Source organism: Maniola jurtina, chromosome 16 (assembly GCF_905333055.1).
Source record: "Maniola jurtina chromosome 16, ilManJurt1.1, whole genome shotgun sequence".
NCBI classification, from domain to species: domain Eukaryota; kingdom Metazoa; phylum Arthropoda; class Insecta; order Lepidoptera; family Nymphalidae; genus Maniola; species Maniola jurtina.
Genome location: NC_060044.1, coordinates 12,631,244 through 12,653,557, shown reverse-complemented (window position 1 = coordinate 12,653,557; position 22,314 = coordinate 12,631,244). Strand labels below are relative to the sequence as shown.

The window sequence follows — 22,314 nt, the reverse complement described above, 5'->3', positions numbered from 1 at the left end:
AAAATATTGTCCTTCCTGATCAAATTCCGGCCACGGCGGCCAATCTCCACAAATCATTTTAATTTTAATATAACGTATCACCGACATACAAATTATAAGCAAGCTGAAGTGGCAGTGGGCAGGCCATGCCTGTCGTAGAGTCGATGGCCGTTGGAGCAGCAAATTCCTTGAGTGGAGACCGCGTATAAGCAAGCGTAGTGTGTGACGCCCTCCAGCACGATGGACTGACGATATAAAGAGGCGGGCGGAAAGTGGCTGGATGTGGAAGGCTGAGGACCAGGTGTGGTGGCGCTCTTTAGAGAAGGCTTATGTCCAACTGTAGACGTCCACAGGCTGATGATGATGTATCTAAAATTGTGAAAATTGCCCTGTAATTGACAAAGGCAACTTTTTATCCTGTAAAATCAAACATTTCCCACGGGATTTTTAAAAACCTAAATCCACGCGGATGAAGTCGCGGGCATCCTATAGTAAATATATTTTTTTGGGCGCGGCGATCAAACATTTTAATGTATCGAGTTGGTACTTGGTAGATCCATCCCATAGGTGGCAACGGTATACCATACCAGACCGAACCGAGCCTATAGTAAATTAGTGTGAGGCGTTGTTTTGGCGTAGAGTACTGTTTCATTTATTTTGATGTGTATACCCCATAGTAAGCAGTGTGTAAATATTTATAAGAAAAACTGTTGAAGTTTTTTATAAAACACCTATCTTTATTTACTCGACCGCTATCTTAAAATATAACCCGTATATATTAAGCCCTATTGAGCCTCCTTAATCATAATTTTTATAAAATCCCCGCAAAAAGGTTTCGCCGGCGTGTCCATTTTCAAATTTAATTAATTTGGCATTTAATGTAATTTATCGTGCTGTAGACCCTTGAATTTTGGACGGCCTTTTTAGTTAAAGTAAACGCCCTGATATTTATTTAACGTAGACTAAATGTTAGCTAGATATTAAAAGCTTTAACGTGAAAAGTAGAACATACCTGTATAATTAGTTTTTCGGATAGGATCTATTCTGCTAGGTCGTATAATAATGTATATATTATACGAAGTCGAGCGATTGCCTACATAAAATAAGCTATTATATTATGTAAATAATGTTAAGAATTTCTTAACAGTAAGGTGCTCCACCCACGTCAGACTTTTTGTGGGTTCGATAATAATAATAATAATCAGACTGATAATTTCGGTGACCTTTATCTTTGTTTTTGACCGACTTTTTCAATTCAATTCAACGTGTGCGTTTTAATATTGCAATCTGTATGTTTCATTTTTTGTCGAAAAAATCGAATGTGGGTGGACCGATTAAACCTCAATAACTTTTTTGACTGACCTAGGCCTCTACTCTGAGCCCAAGATTTTTTTTAGACTAACGCTTGGCTGCTATCAGACTGGCTGGTAAGTGATGATGCAGCCTAAGATGGAGCGCACTTACCTAGAAGAAGCCTATTAACTCTTGACTTGAAGGTAAAACTCTATTCTCTATAGGGGAGGGCCATCTCAAGATCCACACACAGCCTACCAGCTAGCCTCTAAACCAGCTAGCCACAAAACAGATAGACTAAAATGAATATTTGTACACAACATTAAGAAACTGGAAGGAAAATATTCTAAATACACTTTTATTCTTGTTTCCAGGTAAGTGAAACTGCATTACAAAGTTACAACGACGTTGTTTCCTCATTCGAAAAGGTAAGCCTTGTGAACATGGGTCGTTCTGAAAATTAACTATTAAACATTAGAATATAATTGAATATTATTAAAACAGCCATATTAATTACGGACGGAAGTAACTTCTGCGTTATTTTCGTCCGAAAAAGATCTTAGTTACTCTTAAGTCGTGCCTGTATAGAAGTTTTACTTAAAAAAACCAAACAAAATTGCACGTTGGCCTGCCTATATTACAAGTGCTTATGTATAGTCAGGACCGTCTATTTATAGTGAATCTACTATAGATTAGTGGTCCAATACTAGTGTGGAAAATAACCATTAAAGGTACAATGTTCAATTCAGTTCCATATAAAACTGCAACTTTCGAAGAAGAGTCGTCGATACTCAAACAAAACGCGTGGAATTGCGAGCAAATATCGAAGCGGAACAGAATTAGATTTACGAGTTGGGAATTTTTCGGAACTCATCCCCCGCGAGTTGGGGATCAGTTCCGAATGCTATCCGCGGCATTATCATATAAATGCGGCGCTGACGCAGAAATATGGCGGCGACGGATCCACCTGAGTGTGTGTACGTGACCCAAATATCGTGATGTTTAATCCCGGGTAACGGATGAATGCTTAAAACGCGTCCGTGACATACTCCCCAGTCCCCACCTACGAATATCTTAGGGCTCTGCCACAATACTTGCGGTTCGACGTCGCATCTTAACAAGTGTAAATTAAAAATTTATAATACCCCCGACTAGTGAAGGTTACAGTAATAACTAGAAAAAAGCTGATAACTTTCAAACGGCTGAATCGATTTTCTTGGATTTTAGCTAAGAACACTCTCGATCAAGCCATCTTTCAAACAAAAAAACTCAATTAAAATCGGTTCATTCGTTTAGGAGCTACGATGCTACAGACAGATACACACGTCAAACTTATAACACCCCTCTTTTTGGGTCGGGGTTAAAAACGCACATAAATGCACATGGGTTGCCTGGAAGATATCACTAGAGTGATTAGGTCGCCCTTTGTTTTTAAGTATATCCTGTATTTTATTCTTTGTCGTAGTACTAAGCAATAAATATGTTTATATAAATAAATAAAATAAAACTTAGGTAACTCTGAAAATATAATAAATAAATAAAATAATACTTAGGTAACTCTGAAAAGTTAAAGGTGAGTTTAGAGAAGCCCGGGAGGCTTCTAACTCTCTAGACAAAAACCTATCAAAAATGAAACCACATTTTTGGAGACCACAACTCTAAATAACAATTCCAATACAGCGCTGAGCACAAATAGCAATATAATCCCTTGCACGAAATTATAAATACCCTGATCCCTCCCTTACCTTCGCGAATCCCGTGGGACTGCGCGCCGCGAGCTATTCCGCCCGAAACTATCCCGCGTTAATCCCCCGCGCGGGATAGGTAAGGATATTTTTATTTGGAGGGAAATTATCTATTTTTGGCGTATTTAGGAAGGAATTGAGGCGTATTATATAAGCGCACTTTGTTACTACTACTCAGACATAACAACAACGTAACACAAGTGTAAATTAAAAATTTATAACACGCCCAACAAGTGAAGATAACAGTAACTAGATAACAAGTGTAAATTAAAAATTTTCAACACCCCCGACAAATCATTTTCAAATAAATAATTATGTATATCTAGGCAACGTCCATCTTGACAACTTGACATTTGTCAATTGACACTTGAATATTATGAACCTAAGGGTTATCTAACCTTCTTTTCTACAAGAAAACTAGAAAATAGCTGATAACTTTTAAACGGCTGAACCAATTTTTTTGGATTATAGCTAAGAACACTCTCGATCAAGCCACCTTTCAAACAAAAAAAACTAAATTAAAATCGGTTCATTCGTTTAGGCGCTACGATGCCACAGACAGATACACAGATACACAGATACACACGTCAAACTTATAACACCCCTCTTTTTGGGTCGGGGTTTAAAAAGAGCTGATAACTTTCAAACGGCTGAACCGATTTTCTTGGATTTAGCTAAGAACTTTCTCGATCAAGCCACCTTTCAAAATCGGTGAGCTACGATGCCACAGACATATGCACAGATACACACGTCAAACTTATAACACCCCTCTTTTTGGGTCGGGGGTCAATAAAATGAGACTAAATTGCCCCGAAGTTAACCTTGAATAGAATAGGAGTACTTAGGTTCGTCGCGGCAAATGTAATAAAGGCCATTACGCGATATTTCTCTCATGGGGGGAACAAATTGGATGCCCGTTCTTTGTAACTTACCGTAGATACCTAAGTATACCTAGATAATCTATTTTTCCTTAGCTAGCTTAAAAAGGAAATAGGCATTTCGAACCAGTGGTGCATGTATTTGACGGGTTAAAAGTACTTGTAAAAGTTTAATTGCCATTTATTATAAAGAGAGATTTTCTGAGTGAATTTTCTACCATTTATTATAAAAATAGAATTAGATATATTTTTATATTTCTAATTTTCAGAAATAAATCTATTCAGAAAAATATAAATATTCTTTATTCCCTAACCCGTGGGAATTTAAAAAATCCAGCCTCATTCCCAGTCTACGTTATCTATAAAGGGAACGTGAAGTGGGCCAAAGGCTTGGGCTGGGCGTTGATACGTCAGTGAGTGAATCAAGACCTTTTTCAAATGGATAGATATATTCAATATACATTATTACCGATATAATTGTTTTTCACAAGGTGTTCTCACGATTAGAAGTCAAAAAAGTACGAACGGAACTGAAAACCTCTTTTTTGAAGTCAAACCCTATTATTTCGCTAGTGGAAAATGACATAGGCTACTTTGTATCCTTGTAAATTAAAGTCTTACCACGGGATTTTTGAAAAACCTAAATCCATGCAAACAAAGTCGTGGTTATCAGCTAATATCTAATTTATGAAGAATCACGCAAATCTGTTTAAAAACTCGGAGGAAAAACGCTGTAAATATCTACCTGGAAAAAATACGGAAAAAATTGAGAACTTTCTTTTTTGAAAGTCGGTTGAAAATATCCACCGCTTCTGGTGAGAAAACCTATGAGGAGTCGTATCACATTAAAATCGTATTACGAAGTCCCGTGAGGAAGTTTCGCAACTACTTCCAATTTCAGTCGGATGCCGCTATCGGCACTGCCGTACATTCATAAACAACGAGATGAGGCATACTTTGCGATAGTCTAAGAGCAAGTAATTAATTATCACCACTATATCGTACCAGTTTAACAATTTCGACCATCAAAAGGAGTACAATTGTACCTACTTTGAATAAATAATTTTGACTTTGACTTTGACTTTGAGCCGGTGCCATGTATAACTTGAGTAGATTATCTTCAAGACTGCATTTCTTAAGGTGGCCCTTCTTACGCACTTCCCCATACAAACTATGACTAAGCCAAAGGTATATCGATTTATCTCTTCATTATCTATGCCCGAAAAAAATAAATTTTGTAAAATTATATGTATTTATTATGAAAGTTATGACCCTTGAAAATCTCTATTTTAGGGCAAATTTTTCGGCAACTTCGTGCGTAAAACGTTCAAACAGACAGACAGGCAGACAGACAGACAAAAATTTTAAAAACGTGTGATTCAGTTTTGGTATCGTTCAAATAACCATGTGAGCTTAATATGAGGTAGTTGTTTCGAAATTACAGACAGACACTCCAATTTTATTTATTAGTATAGATTCGAAAGTTTTGTTTGTTGGTTTATTAGTTTGTTGGTATGTCCTTCAATCACGTCGCAACAGAGCAACGGATCGGCGTGATTTTTTACATGATTAAGTAACTATAGATTAAATGTAAAATTAGTCAGTAAGCGATAACAATAAAGCTTTTATTTATTTACTAGCCGATGCCCGCGACTTCGCACGCGTGGATTTAGGTTTTTCGAAATCCCGTGGGAACTCTTTGATTTTCCGGGATAAAAAGTAGCCTATGTACTAATACAGAATATTATCTATCTTATCAGAATATTCCTAGCCAAATCCGTTTAGTAGTTTTTGCGTGAAGGAGTAACAAACATACACACACACACATATACACATACACACAAACTTTCACCTTTATAATATTATTAGTGTGAAGTGTGATTCCCCACGGGATTTTTAAAACCTAAAATGTGGGCATGAGCTAGTTTACCTAAAATCAAGATGAAATGCATATGAGTAAAGTTTTCCACGATATTTCAGCCGCTTAGCCAACTCCGGCCAACTGTATTCATAGTTTGTGAAATATCGTACAAGTTGCAGCGCCCGCGGACCGCGCTTATTAAATTATCTTTGCCGGTCATTGTGAGGAGTTTTAATGAATGCCACTCGGCGCTCCGAACTGCCCATTGTTAGCCAATGATTGGCTTAACTGATGTGAATTGAAGTAATGAAGTGTTAACTTACTAGTATACAGTTTAACAAGTGTAAATAAAAAATTTATAACACCCCCGACAAGTGAAGGTTACAGTAACTAGAAAAGAGCTGATAACTTTCAAACGGCTGAACCGATTTTCTTGGATTATAGCTAAGAACACTCTCGATGAAGCCACCTTTCAAACAAAAGAAAACTAAATTAAAATTGGTTTATTAGTTTAGGAGCTACGATGCCACAGACAGATACACAGATACACACGTCAAACTTATAACAGCTCTTTTTTTGGGTCGGGGGTTAAAAACAACTTTAAAATAACATATTATTATTATTTGCAATTTTCGGCATTCGTCATTTTACGTCATGGTTATCGTATTGGTGCGATGTGTTAACAATTTTTAAAATGACAGGTCTGAATGTAATGCTATCCCTTTTATAATTCTCCTTTTAGAAAAGGATAGCATTAGATTCAATTTAGTTTAGTTTAGAGATTGTGTATCTTCCGTTATAAAAGTTAGAATATCATTTTCTTTTTCTTTTAACCTAATGTGAAAAACGACAGAAAATGAATAGGTTTTAAAGTTACATCTTGAAATTTTGATTTCACCGTGTTAGTCTCAGACTAAGTATCTATGATCGAAGGTGTTAGTACAGAAGAAAATAAAATATCTATAAAAATAAACTTTTACAAAGCATAATACTCATGTGGTATCGCTAGAGATTAAGCGCCGGCCACACAGGCCGCATACGCGTCGCGTAAGCGTAGACGTAGCGCGTACCATTGCGTTGTAATGTATGGAATTGTATGAGACATGGCATACCGCTTGCGTGGCGTGAACGTTCGCGTAGACGTAATGCGTGCAGTTGTGTCTACAGATTCACGCGCGTCACAAGCGCGTGTTACGTGTACGTGCTTGGTGTGAATCGGCTTAAAATAAAGATTTTTTCAGATCATTTCCTCAGTTTATATTTCTGAGGAGAACTAACTAGAACCTCGGAAGTCCTTCTTTTCAAAAATCGAGAGAGTTTAAACTTTTGAAATAAGAATCAAGATGGTATGCACCCAAGGGATAACGCTGAGAAATCCAGGAAAGAAAACTTGGTATAGTATAACTCTGATTTTCAAACATTCTTACTCTAGGGTACTCCTTACTCGTCTTTCTAAGTTTAGATTCGTTTTAGGGTGCCCTTCCACCAGAGATGTGCTATGCAGCTATGCTACGAAGATGTGAAGTCTACGCTACGAAAATATGTGATCGTTTCCACCAATACTAAGCTATGTAGCTGTGCGAGGTGGATGCGCTATGAAGATGCGCCGCCGCAAGGTAGCTGCGCGAGATAGATGCGCAGCTCGAGCTATGCGATGTGTCGATAGTAGGGGAGCGGTGAGAGCGACGCGGTGAGGAGAGGCGCTCACACGTCCACGCGTGGCATCGTAGCTCCTAAACTAATGAACCGATTTTAATTTAGTTTTTTTTTTTGTTTGAAAGGTGGCTTGATCGAGAGTGTTCTTAGCTATAATCGAAGAAAATCGGTTCAGCCGTTTGAAAGTTATCAGCTCTTTTCTAGTTTTCTTATTTTTTTTTGTCGGGGCTTTTTAAATTTTGAGTTGTATATTTATAAAAAACCTGCGCTTCTATGTAGCGCGCTACGAATCAACCCCTCTTAATACAGAGAAAGAAGAAAGCAAGAGATTCTATCTTAGTGAGAACTAGCTGACGCCCGCGACTTCGTCCGCGCGGATTTAGTTTTTTCGAAATCCCGTGGGAACTCTTTGGTTTTCCGGGATAAAAAGTAGCCTATGTGCTAATCCAGGATATTATCTATCTCCATTCCGAATTTCAGCCAAATCCGTTCAGTAGTTTTTGCGTGAAGGAGTAACAAACATACACACACACACATACAAACTTTCGCCTTTATAATATTAGTGTGATAACTCAATCACAACGGTTATTTTGAGTCTGATTTTTAAAATGAAGCAAAATTAAGATGAAATGCATATGAGTAAAGTTTAAAATTATATTTTAGCTAGTTTTAGCAACAACTTCAGCCGACTGTGTTCGCAGCCGGTAAAATATCGTCCAAGTTGCGTCGCCCGCGGTGTTGGTTTATTGAATTATCCACTCTCACCGGTCATTGTGGGAAGTTTTAATGAATAGCTCTGCCGGTTTGAAGTGATTGCGCCACCTCCCTACTTCATCAGGCCCTTAAAGCCTATTATAGGTCTTCTACCGTATTTATTTTGACTACCTCTAGTGCGGTGATGACCGTTGTAGTCTTCTAAGTGGGAGGTCCCGGTTGTGATTCTCAGTAAGGGCAATTCGGAAATTCATAATTTCTATACTGACTCAGGTGTCAGTGCTAAAAACGTTAAATCGCTAAATGTCGCCTAGCGAAGTTGATCCGAGCTAGTAACTGGATCACTAACCTGAGCAATAACGATAGATGCAGAGAGAAAAAGAGAGAAAGGGTAAAGCAGATTTTTAAGATTCAAATACTCGTAGTGAATATTTTTGTTATTCAAACACAAGGTGGCCCTTGACTGCAATCTCACCTGGTGGTAAGTGATGATGCAGTCTGAGATGGAAGCTATGGATGGCTAACCTGGAAGGGGTATGGTAGTTTTTTTTATTAAGTCCATACCCCTTTGGTTTCTACACGGCATCGTACCGGAACGCTAAATCGCTTGGCGTGTGGCTTTCAGGTAAGGTGGTAACTAGCCACGGCCGAAGCCTCTCACCAGACCGGACCAGTGATTTACATTTTTTTTAAATGTTAGCCATTTTAATCATGACTAACATTTCCCTTTTCCCCTCCAAGTAAGCGTAAAGCTTGTGCTAGGAGTGGGTACGACAATAGTGCAACGGGTGGGGTTTGAACCGCCGACCTTTCGGATTTCAGTCCGCGCCTATTACTGTTGTGCTATTGAGGCTATAATTATAAAATTCCAAACCCGCCGGGAATCGAACCCGGGACCTCGACCTCCCACTAAGCGCTTACCACTGCGTTAGGGAGGTCGTCTAGTATTTCTGAGAACGAGCATTATTTGCAACATTGCAACATTCCGTTCCGTCGATATTTTCGAATTGAATTCTTGTTGAATCCCCGAAGTTCATTCTTGTCCGATGTTAAACCAAGGGACAAATAGATCGTTTACAATCTGGTGTGATTGGTTTCTGAAGACGCCATTATCGGGCCACAGCTGCACAATTTTCCGACCCAACGGGTGATTAATTAAGCCGGCTATATTAATTCTTAGTCGACGAATAGTTTGAACTAGTGTATGCGGCCAGCGATGTCCGTGTAAAATATAAACTTCGTATTAGGCTCATCATCATCATCATCATCATCGCTAACCGATAGACGTCCACTGCTGACAGGTCTCGTCTCTTGTAAGGACTTCCACAAGCTACGGTCTTGCCTGACTCCAATGACTCCTTGCGACTCGTTTGATGTTTTTTTTATTCAGATACAAGTTAGACCTTGACTGCAATCTCAAGTGGTAAGTAATGACGGAAGCGGGCTAGCCTGGAAGGGGATGGCAGTTATCATTAAACTCATGCTCCTTTGGTTTACACGGCATCGTACCGGAACGCTAAATCGCTTGGCGACACGACTTTGCCGGTTAGGTTGTAACTAGCCACGGCCGAAGCTTCAGACCAGACCAGAAATTTAGAAATTATAAATTCCAAACCCCTGCCCGGAATAAAACGCGAGACCTCCCACTAGTAAGACCTTTGCGCCATTGAGGTCGTCAAAAGTTTTTAGTATTAGTATGGATGTAAAACCTAAATACACTATTGCTTTCGCTAAGTACTTCCCATCCTACTCATGTACAGATTTCAAAATCGACTGCGCATCGTTTTCATGCATTTTAATTGGAAGCTCGTCCAGTTCCTAATTGGAATGTAAACATTAAAATGGTTTAACCGTCAAAGCTTGCAACCAAATGGGAGTGTAATAGAATTCCGATAAAATAAATTGAAATTATAATAATAAGTGGTAGGCGTTATAGCTTACTAGATAATGACTGCGACTTCGTTCGCATGGATTTAGTTTTTAGGGTTCCGTACCTCAAAAAGAAAAAGGGAAACCTTATATGATCACTTTGTTGTCTGTCTGTCTGTCTATCTGTCCATTCGTCCGTCTGTCCGTCTGTCCGTCTGTCGTGTCTGTCAAGAAAACGTATAAGATACTTCCCGTTGACCTAGAATCATGAAATCTGGCAGGTAGATCGGTCTTCTAGCACAAGTAAAGGAGAAAGTCCGAAAACCGTGAACATGTGGTTAAATCACGAAAAAAAAAACAATTTTTAAAATAAGATAACTATACCTAGTGGGGTATCATACAAAAGGGGTTTTTCACCTGTATATTCTAAAACAGGACTCACACTTGGCCAGTTTTTTTATAGACAGTCAAATTTAAATTTCTTTAGTCAAGTACTTGAAAGCGCCATGTCAAGTGATGCAATTTATAATTTTACTACAGACATTTATGTCTATTCTATAACTATCAATAGTTCCACAGAATTTCGTTTCATGGACAGACCTCGGTTGCATCAATCGGTTTAGACAACGCGCTGACTGGTGGGATGCTGCGGCCAAAGAATAAAATGACAAGGAACAGGTGCGCCACAAAAAATACATAATTCATATAAATCCTTATCAAGTTTAACATCGATAGAATAACTTCTGAAGTTAATCGGTTCTTTAGTTTTTGGTTTTAGTAGATACAGTGTGTTTTAACTGAGAAGAACAAAGTTTTTTTGTCTTGTTTTTTTTGGTCCGACTAGCACGCACATGATACAAGATCACTGTATGGGGCAGCGGTAAACCAAATCCTGTTATCCTTAACTTAATGGTACTTCTTCTCCTTGGGAAACTCTGAGAGTTTCTTCTAGAAGAAGAAGGATCCAACCGAGATTTCCTTCAGTCTAGTTTACTCTGGTATTGATGTGTCGCCTCTGCTCTGGCAGTCTGTGCCCTTCGTCCGAGGGGCGAGCGGCGCCGCGCGGCGTACCTGCGCGGGCCGCGGGGCGGTATTGATTATTCGGGGGCGTTTACTTTCGACACTGTTTTAATACTACCCATGAAATGTTTTTATTGCCGACTTGCCAGCCCTGGCGCACTGAATAAACATTCCGATCAATATACATTGCTGTACCATTGCGTCTGGCTCTAAGACTTATTGTAATACCTAAATTATTTTAGGTTACATGGTTATCGATTACCTATAGGTATACTAATTTGTCGCATTCACAGACGTTAAAACAAACATAGGGTAGAGACGGGACAAGATAGCACGCTTACAAACTTTAGGAAAATTATGACACGACATCGATATGAAAAATATTAAATGAGGCTCGAGTTTTTTCCAGTATAAAAATAGCCGTATATATCCGTTTTCAGGAAGCTATCTCTGTAGCAAATATAATATGATTCGTATACGCAAATTCGTATATGAGTATATGAGATTTTTAAAAATCCCGTGGGAACTCTTTGATTTTCCGGGACAAAAATTATCTGTGTATCTATATCTAACAAAATATGTAACAAACGTTAAAATCGGTTAAACAGATGGGCCGTAAAAAGCTAGCAGACAGACAGACACACTTTCGCAGTTAAGTATATTATACGTATGGATAAAAAGAAAAGTACTGACTCACTGACTGAGTCATCAACGTTCAGCACAAACGTTTGAACCAAGTATACCATGGAGGTCCTTTATAATTTGAACAGGGTATTAGTTGGTATAGGTCTGATTTTTCTAAATTCCCACGGGATTTTCTTCAACTTTAAAGCAAGTATTTAGCTTCTTAAAATACACTTACTTATACACTCCGAACAATGGAGGTGCGTGCCCGGAATCGAACTCAAGACATCTTAACCACCTCTGTTTTTTCCAAAAGCTATCCTCTGACCTCTACATATACCTACCTACCTAAATCAGTATAGATAGAAATAACCGGATTTCTCCGACATCAATGGATATACGTATGTTCTGGTTCAAAGTATGATCTCTTTAACGCTTCGTTAACCCCGAGGGTGGAGTGCTTTCGAGTGGCCCTAGATTCGAATTCCGGGTCGAGTGAGGTGCGCTGTACTTTTGACCGGACGGAGTGCACCTTGAATGGCTTTAAGCGCTGAAAAATATTTTCATACTTACATGGTTGGGTTAAAGACTTTGCTTACATGAAATTTGAGATGTAGGTTAATACTTCGGGCTGTTTATGTAAATGCAAGCCAATATTTCGGGCATTTTTGTTAACCCCTGACCCAAAAAGAGGGGTGTTATAAGTTTGACGTGTGTATCTGTGTATCTGTGGCATCGTAGCTCCTAAACTAATGAACCGATTTTACTTTTGTGTTTTTTTTTTGTTTTAAAGGTGGCTTGATCGAGAGTGTTCTTAGCTATAATCCAAAAAAATCGGTTCAGCCGTTTGTAAGTTATCAGCTCTCTTCTAGTTACTGTGACCTTAACTTGTCGGGGGTTTTATAAATTTTTAATTTACACTTGTGTCAATTTTGAGCCATGATAGTTTAGAGGTTAAATAAAATAAAAATTAATAAAATCATTTTACTGCAGTTCAGGGACCCATATAAACATGGCGGTTAAGACGTCCGCGTTTTATTCGCGAGGTTGGGGGTTCTATTCCGAATATGTACCTATCTCTAACTTCTCGGAGCTTTGTGCGTTTTGAGCAATAAAATATCACTTGCTTCCGTGAAGGAAAACATCGCGAGGAAATTTGCATGTGTGAGAGTTCTTCATAATGAACTTAACGGTGTGTGAAGTCTGTTAATACACACTGGACCAGCATGGCAGGCTATAAACCCTTCTATTACTGAGATTTTTAACCCCCGACCCAAAAAGGGGGGTGCTATAAGTTTGACGTGTGTATCTGTTTATCTGTGTGTCTGGGTATCTGTGACATCGTAGCTCCTCAACTAATGAACTGATTTTAATTTAGTTTTTTTTTTGTTTGAAATGTGGCTTGATCGAGAGTGTTCTTAGCTATAGCCCAAAAAAATCGGTTCAGCCGTTTGGAAGTTATGAGCCCTTTTCTAGTTACTGTAACCTTCACTTGTCGGGGGTGTTATAAATTTTTGATTTACACTTGGTGACATATACATACATACACTCGAAAAATATTATCCTCCGTCTGGTGCAGTTAGATCAAGAAAAGAGAAAAAGAAGATACTCCAGCATCGAGTTTTATTTATTCAACAACTAGCATTAAAAGCTCAGGATACCTATTTTAAAGGAGGAGGCATCAATAAAAGCAAGAAAATTTTTCTCAATTCATCAAGATCCGAACGGAACAAGAAACAACTTGGAACGGACCAAGAAAATAATAAAGGACATTATGTACAAGAAACAATGAAACGAGCAAATAGACGAGCTGATGAATAAAGCTTGATACAAAGACAACGCGTGGCGGAACGTTTTCAAGTTCTCGGCTCCTATGATAGGTGCAACGTAGTGTAGATGTACAGAGTCTAGTGGAACCAAGGTGCCGCATCTTAATCTATACTAATAAATAAAATTGGAGTGTCTGTCTGTAATTTCGAAATAACTACCGCATATTAAGGTCATATGGTTATTTGAACGATACCAACACTGAATCACACGTTTTTAAAATTTTTGTCTGTCTGTCTGTCTGTTTGAAAAGGCTAATCTTGGGAACGGCTGAACCTATTTTGACGGGATTTTCACAGACAAGTAGAGAATTGACCAGGGAGTAACAAAGGCTACTTTTTAACCGACTTTCAAAAAGGGAGTTGTGTTTTTCTACCTATGTACACCGAAATCTCCGAGATTTCTGAACCGATTTGCGTCATTTCTTTTTTAATCGATAGAGGAACTTTGCGACATTGTTTCATAAAAAAATTGGAGTCCAACTCCTCAATCCTGATGCTGCAAGGGATCTGACCAATCCACGCGGGCGAAGCTGCGGGCATCAGCTAGTTTGGAATACGGTTGAAATTTGTTTAATGAAAGGATCGGTAAAAATCAGTAGGAGCTGAGTTCTCAGTACGCACGTTCGCGACCTTGATGTGGTGGCCAATCTCAATGGAGTCTAGCCAATAGGTATAGCTCTATTCCCTCACTCTCATAGTCCGATTGGACAAGAACTCGGGCGAGAATCGGGGGCTTAACCTGCTCTTTAACACACGGGGGTGTAATATGGCCAGCTTCCCAACTCCGTTATCGAGAATTTCTTGATGTAGAAACTCAGTAACTTTTTTCCACTAGCAAAGAAGCTAGCTCTAACTAAAATCAACTTAGGCACTCTTAGGCAGCGCGCATTTAGGCTGAGATCTATAATAGAGCGCACTTTAAGTTTAACTTTGCTCAGATTTAAGACACTGTTATAACGAGACAGCATTATACTGCAGGCATAAATATGTCTCGTTCTAACAGAAACTTAAGTCTAAACAAGGTCAAAGTGCACTTTATAGATTTCAACCTAAGTGTGTTTGGATACAGTCGCCATCGCTATGCGGTGTCTTTATTTCAGCCCTAAGAGACGCTACAATCAACCTGTTCCGTCGTATTGTAAAATGTTTTAATTGTCGTCACGCTTTTAAGTGCTTTAATGAAAATCGTTCCAAGATTTTACAGGCACGTACTTCAGTAACTGGAAAATTAAAACGAGGGATGAAAAGCAGGTAGGGTTGGAAGAAATTCCCTTTACATTGTTTTACCTACGCAGTTTTTATTTGACATTTTTTTCTTGACAGACACGACAGATGGACAGACGGACAGACAGACGGACAACAAAGTGATCCTATAAGGGTTCTGTTTTTGCTTTTGAGGCAGGTACAGAACCCTAAAAGCAGTTAAGAAAAATCAGATGGACAGATTGATTGATTTTTGCATTATTTTACCTAAACAAAGGTTCTGAGACATTTTATGATAAAGGATTTTGATGCCTATTTTCTCGAGTGAAAAAGAAAATTATTTTTAAGAGCATTGTTTTCAAGTTACATTGTGGAAATAAGAAATTTCGGTGACAAATTTTGATCAATTTTACCTTTTAAAAGTACCTGTTCAAAAGCTTATGAGCTCTTTTGTGTTTGAAATAGGTATTATAATTTAAAAAATTGCAAATCGCAATATGTTGCTCTGGCGTAAATAAAGCTTTACACTATAATAAGTTTTTATCATCTAGTGGTAAGTGATGATGCAGTCTAGAATGGAAGTGGGCTAACTCCGAAAAGTTATGGCTGTTTTTAGGGTTCCGTACCTCAAAATTAAAAAAACGAATCCTTATAAGATTACAAATGACGTACCTGTTTGTATTTAAATAACAAGAAATTACTGCTTACGTGAAATTGATTCCTATTTGTGAAATGTAGTGGATCATCACCGGCCCACTACTAAGAATGGGTACCCTCGCAAAATGAGGTTTAGGACAAAACCGCTATGCTGGCCTAGTCCGAATAGGCAGACTTCACACACCTTTGAGATTATTATGAAGAACTCTCAATCATGCGGGTTTAAACGCACAGAGGTCCGAGTCCCGGGATCGAACCCCAGACTCGCCGAATAGAAGACTCTACCACTAGAGACTTAACCACTAGGCTATCACCTCTCGCATCAAAATATAACAACTTATTAATACCTAGGTTCAAAGGTCTACAATGACGCACCTTACTTTAGGCATTGATTGGCATAAGAGCCTTATTTACATACTATGATAAGACTCCGATACGACATCAATTTATTGTCCAATACTACAGTAGCCTAAAAATCTTTCGGTTTCGAGACTGAATGTGTGTGGTAAAAGGCAGCGTATGTCCGTCTCCTAATTAATGCGGACTACCTTTGTGCCATTGTCAAGATCAGTACAGCGGTCGAGTGAAATGTACCACACAATTCTCATACATACTTTCGCATTACAGAATGATGTGTGGATTATAAACATATATTTAATTCTAGATGATTAATTCAATTTTCTAGGATAAAAAGTTGCTGTACCTGAAAGATATCTGTGTATGGGATGCAAGCTATATCCGTACCAAACGTCAAAATTAGTTTACCGGATTGGCCGTGCTGAAGAGCTATGAGATAGATAGACAAACACACTTTTGTATTTATAATAATAAAGTATGGACTAATGTGGACTCTGCAGACCATACAATATCGAAAAATAAGAGTAATTAAGTATTTCGTTTCATTTCTCTTAAAAAAAAACGACGAAAAAACTTAATAGAATGTAATGAATTCTTAACAAAGGATACTTTTTAGTTTTACTCAATACTATCACGAATATATTGCCAAGTCGTATCGTCTATTATAAATAGATACACCTTCAAAGGTAATATGATAGATAGGCGTTATAATGCTTTCTGAACTTATCTCGGGGAATCCATTAATATCCGGCGATGTAACGAGATCCTGAACTCTGTTTTACTTACGTTCTTTTACCTTTGGTGAAGAAGAGAAACTGAATATATATGGATACTTTAAGGGGCAAGCGACGGGTCTGCCCGCAAAATTCAAATATTATTTGGTTTTTCGCAATTTGGAAACTAATACGACAAAGTAGACTTATGGCATGATATGATTGATATTGAAATTGATATTGATTGAAGAAATTAGCTCTAGTATCGACTAATTTGTGAGTTACAGTTGATACTAAATAAAATACTTTCACTACGATAAAAGTATTTTATTATTACTTTTGATAGTAACTACTTATCGGACTAATCTGTGCGAGTAAATGCCTACTTTCTGATCCTCGAATGTTTCATAATATTGGTCTTTACGCACGACAGCGAGGCACACTTAATTGGCCATTTTCTTATTCGAGAAGATATAATGGGTTCCCGTGCCAATAATAAGTTAAGGAAAACGCCCTCTTTACGTCCTAATATTGAGCTCGGAGAGCCCAGTCAAATGAGCGACACGTGACTAGGGGTTTAATAGATAGTAGGTACAACTGCCCCGATGGTCCAGTGGCTAGAATTTCGGCTGCAGTTCATGAGGTCCCGGGTTCAAATCTCGAATTTACAGGAACCTCAGTTATTTCTAGTCATCATGATCAACCCACCGGCCCAGCGGAAAGATATTGAACACGAGTCCCCACTCAGAATGAGTAGCGTTTAGGTTATAGTCCACCACGCTGGCCCAGTGCGGAATGGCCGACTTCACACACCTTTGAGAACATTATGGAGAACTCTCAGACATAAGTAGAGCCTCGATAGCTCAACGGTTGAGGAGCGGACTGAATTCCGAAAGGTCGGCGGTTCAAACCCTATCCGTTGCACTATTGTCGTACCCACTCCTGGCACAAGCTTTACGCTTAATTGGATGGAAAAGGGGAGTATTAGTCATGATTAGCATGGCTAATATTCGTATAAAAAAAATAACAACTAATTATAGGTTTCTTTACGATGTTTTCCTTCACCGTTCAAGCAAGTGATATTTAATAACTTGTAATTGTGCTACTCGTAATATTTAATCCAGTCATACTTAATATTATAAATGCGAAAGTGTTTCTGTCTGTCTGACTGTCTGCTACCATTTCACGGCCCAACAGTTTAACCAATTTTTATGAAAGTACAGAGTTAGCTTACACCCGGGGGAGGACATAGGCTACTTTTTACCCCGGAAAATCAAAGAGTTCCCACGGGATTTTTGGAAATCTAAATCCGCCCGGATTTAGATTTAGATAGCCCGGAAGTCGCTGCATCGTCTAGTTCTAAATAATTAAAGTGAGTAAGTGGTAGTTATAATATTATATGGTAAGTAACATAAACCTTTCGGATGAAGTTGTACTAACAAGCTAACAATCGCATTAAGGCTTTCAGCTCGCTCCAACTACTCTTAAGATCTCGACCCCCAATTATTGCCGCATACAATAACATACTACGCTCTCTGGTAATTGCCTCTATATTATGTTGATATAATAATAGATTTCCCCTTATGAACCGTTAATAGTAGACATAAGTTTATTGTTTAACTTCGGAACTACTAATGGTTATAAGACATGTACATCCTCCCCACAGAACTTTGAGAGACATCACTGCCCAAATTATGAATGCGAACTTGTGTATCTTTGTCCTTCAATAACGCCGCAACGGACGGCTTGACGTGAATTTTTTTTATTCGGATACTAGTTAGGTCTTGGATACAATCTCACCTGGTGGTAAGTGATGATGGAAGCTGCAAGCTGTAATATAATAATAAGCTATATATAGGTCTAAGATGGAAGCTGGCTAACCGGGAAGAGGTATGGCAGTTTATATTAAACCCATACCCCTGTGGTTTCTACACTACAATTTTGACTTAATTTTGTATTTTTTTTTTTCAATGTAATTTTGTTAATTTAAAATAACTTAAAGTGATCACTGACTGTAGTTGTAACATATTTTTCACACTGTCTGCGGCAGTAGATTGTATTCGGATCTAACCTATTGTACTGTCTGTTATTTACCCACTTTGCGAAATAAATATGATTATGATTCGTTGCGGCGTGATTGAAGGACGAACAAATTAACCAACAAACAAAAACACTTTCTCATTTATAACATGGATAGTGATTTAGATAAACTTCTATTAATTCAAAACAGTATTATCGTATTTAAGTATTTATAAGAGTGAATCACCGCGTCAGCGTCTGCATAAGCATAAGCAAAGCCGTGAGATTTTATCGCCCAATATTCCCTTTGATAGGATTAGTTCCCTAACGATGCGTGGGGCGTAAACAGATTTGCAAGTCTTGATGATGTGCCTTTCACACTAAGACCTGTACTGTGCTGAGCAGACTGTCTCACAGTTTATCGTAAACATTAGATAAATAAATAATACTTTCGAATAAATGTATCTAAGGATTTTAGAAATGGGCTCTGAACTGTTAACATAGGTCATTTAGTCATAAATCATAATGCAAAGAATACCTAGTGATAAGTAGAACACCGTAGCCAAATTAAAATAGGCGCGTATTTAAAAAAAATGGATATATTCTGTTGTACTAGATGATGCCCGCGACTTCACCCGGGAACTCTTTAATTTTATTTCCCGGGATAAAAAGTAGCCTCGAACCACTGGGCGTATCGGGCTGTTTGGAGCTATTATGACGTAGGCATCCCCTAAGAAAGGATTTTGGAAATTCAATCCCTAAGAGGGTAAAATAGGTAGTCCACGTGAACGAAGTCGCGAGCATAAGCGAGTCATTAATCACACTTCACACTAATATTATAAAGGCGAAAGTTTGTGTGAATGTGTGTGTTTGTTACCCCTTCACGCAAAAACCACTAGACGGATTTGGCTGTTTGGAATGGTGATAGATAATATCCTGGATTACCACATAGGCTACTTTTTATCCCGGAAAATCATAGAGTTCCCACGGGATTTCGAAAAACCTAAATCCACGCGGGTGAAGTCGCGGGCATCGGCTAGTATAAATAAAAAATTCGATTGTCTTACTGTGCTCGGCACCTAAAAATCTCTATTTAGTTTAATTAAATTGTTAAAGCTTATCAAAAGGTTAAAAGGTTAATGCCCATTCATGTGTTGTTAACCTTATGCTAATGCCGCGTGAGGTCAGGTGATACTGAACCAGGGTTAGTATGAACTTAGCCTACACTTGGAATTCTAGTATAAATGTAGATTTAGTATAAAACTTATAATCTGATTGCTTGTTGAGCCCCTTATGTTTTAAGCAGGACAGACAGACGGACTGCGGAGGCTTCTTAATAGGTCCCTGTTGACAATCTTCTCTTACAGAACCCTAAAAAAAACTATCATTAAATTGCTCTATTGGCGGGTAAAAATACCGTTTGAACCAATATTTAAAAGTTTGAAATTACGTGTATTGTATTATTGATTGGAAATGAAACGTGTATGAACGGGTGGAGCCCCCCCAAACCCCAAAACGTGTATAGAAAAGCCATAGTATCAAAATACGTCGGTCTGTGTTTGCAGCCACCTTCAAAGGACCATACCGTACCGAGAATTGAAACGGACCATTAAATCAAACGACCTACCCGCAGTTTTGAACACAATTTCAAAAGATTGCGTTTTTATTTCAAACATTTCAATTTACAACCGTTTTATGAATCGGGAGCTGGTGAGATTTTTGTGTGAATTTTTGAGCGAAAATGTTTGACACGCCAGTTATAAAATGCATTTGGTACCAAATACATTTTCAAATTAAATATCGATTTGTAGAACAAAACTGTTCAAAAAATATTCTTTTATATTTACGGTTTGGTCAAAATAATATATGAATATTAGTATCTTAAAATGTTTTTATTTAAATAGGAATTTAATTTTCTTAATACACAGTACTGTATACCCGTCGCCGGCTCACTACTGAGCAAAGATCTCCCTTCAAAATGAGAAGTGTTTGGCACGCAGGCCAAGTGTGCATTGGCAGATTTCACACACTTTTGAAAATGATTTTGGAGAACTCTTAGGCATGCAGGTCTCACGATGTTTACCTTCCCTGTTGTGAACCAGTGAAGAAAACCAGTGATATTAATTAATGGCTTAAAAGTTAAAAACGCACATAATTCCGAAAAATTAGAGATAATGTAGAGTAATTTAGTAGTGTAAAAGGTACCTACTTGTAATTTTTTTTTGAGCTATGTTATTTGCTGCCCAATCCTGTAAGATTTCCGCAAATAATAATATATTACAAATAATAATTGTTTTTTTTTGTTTTGTAGAGCATAACGCACTTTAACGAAATCGTTTATCAGCTCTCAGACATCTATAAAACGATTTCCCGTACCTACAGGACGAAATTATTAGCTCCGGCAGGAAAAAATCTCAATATTTCTCAGTATTTCTCATTTATTTCCAATTTATCGCGTTTATGATCGCGAGGAATGCCGGGTATTTAACGCTCGCGTCCGTCTCTTTTATTGAGAAGAAAATATTTAATAAGAACGATTTTCTTTTAAACGCCCCGCGACTTTACCATTCTGCACAATACTGAGGTGATTTCATCGCACACAATTTTAAACCTTAAAATATATGTAATAAGGTTCAAACTAGATCAGAGTGCTACAGGGTGAAGCAAACATGTTTAAAAGTTGAAAACGGAGATCATAAGGGAAATGCGAAAAAATATTAGACGTACTCGCAAAGTCAAATAAAAGTCGGAAAAAATTGTAATTTCGTTTAAAAAAGTTGGATGCTTTATGATGATTACAACGTTTGCTAAATTACCAATCGAGTTTTTGAAATTGTAATTGAAAAATTTTGCTTTGAGTTGGTTTGACAAGGTTTTGTAAGTTAGGACTGAGTAAGTATACCAATATGCCAATATTATTTGTTACGTTTCTTCATAACAAACATACTAAATAATAATAAAAAGCAATATACAGTCGAATTGAGAACCACCTTCTTTTTTTGAAGTGGGTAAAAAGAGCGAAATAGAGCTAAGTTAAAAACAAACTGGCCAAGTGCGAGTCAAACTCGCGCACCGAGGGTTCCGTACTCGGGCATTTTTCCGACATTTTGCACGATAAATCAAAAAGTATTATGCATAAAGATAAATAAAAATCTGTTTTAGAATGTATAGGTAAAGTCCTTTTATATGATACCACACTTGATATAGTTCTCTTACTTTGAAAATTGAAAATACTAACATAATAATTACTTAAGTCCCTTCAAGGCAATAGCGATTAACAGGGCTCTCTCTGTCACTTACTCCGTACAATCGTAGACCCAATTTCATTTGAATATTAAGCAACCAAAGTCCATGAAATTTTGCAGACAGATTCTAGAAACTAATATCTGTGCCTGTGGTGTTTTAGATTTATCTAAAAATATGTAGTTTTAAAATTACAGGGGCTCAAAGATTTGTATGTGAATTTTTAAGACCGCGTAACTTTGAAACCGAATATTTTAACAGAAATCAGGAAAACTACAGGCATAGATATCAGTTTCTAGAATATGTCTGCAAAATTTCATGGGCTTTGGTTGCTTAATATTCAAATGAAATTGGAACTACATTTGTATGGAGCGAGTGACGGAGAGACCCCTCTTAAGCATCTTCTAGACAAGCGCTAGACCTCATTATTGCTTGCCATCAAGCAAAGCGCAAGCCTATCCAGCATAAAAGAAAATCTATACCCGTGATATTTTTTTATTATCAAAAAAAGCTCAATGCTCAATGTTTTTGAAAGCTTTTTATCCAATCAGAGTCAGATTCGTATTCCGTATTCTCAAGTATTTTCTGGAATAAGAAATATATTCAAATGGCTGTAATGATAAAAGGAGAATCCATGGCAACGTCGGCAGTCAA

The 22,314-nt window shown here is 37.9% G+C and overlaps 1 protein-coding gene and 1 long non-coding RNA gene across 2 annotated transcripts in view; both read left to right on the top strand.

Moving 5' to 3' along the window:
* LOC123873193 (acyl-CoA:lysophosphatidylglycerol acyltransferase 1-like) overlaps nt 1-22,314 on the top strand; it is a 175,362-nt gene that overhangs the window by 117,963 nt on the left and 35,085 nt on the right. The gene's annotated exons all lie outside the window — the stretch shown is intronic.
* On the top strand, nt 1,377-18,991 carry LOC123873199. Its single transcript, XR_006797635.1, has 3 exons — nt 1,377-1,475; nt 11,900-11,903; nt 18,980-18,991. It is a non-coding gene; the product is annotated as an uncharacterized LOC123873199 (long non-coding RNA).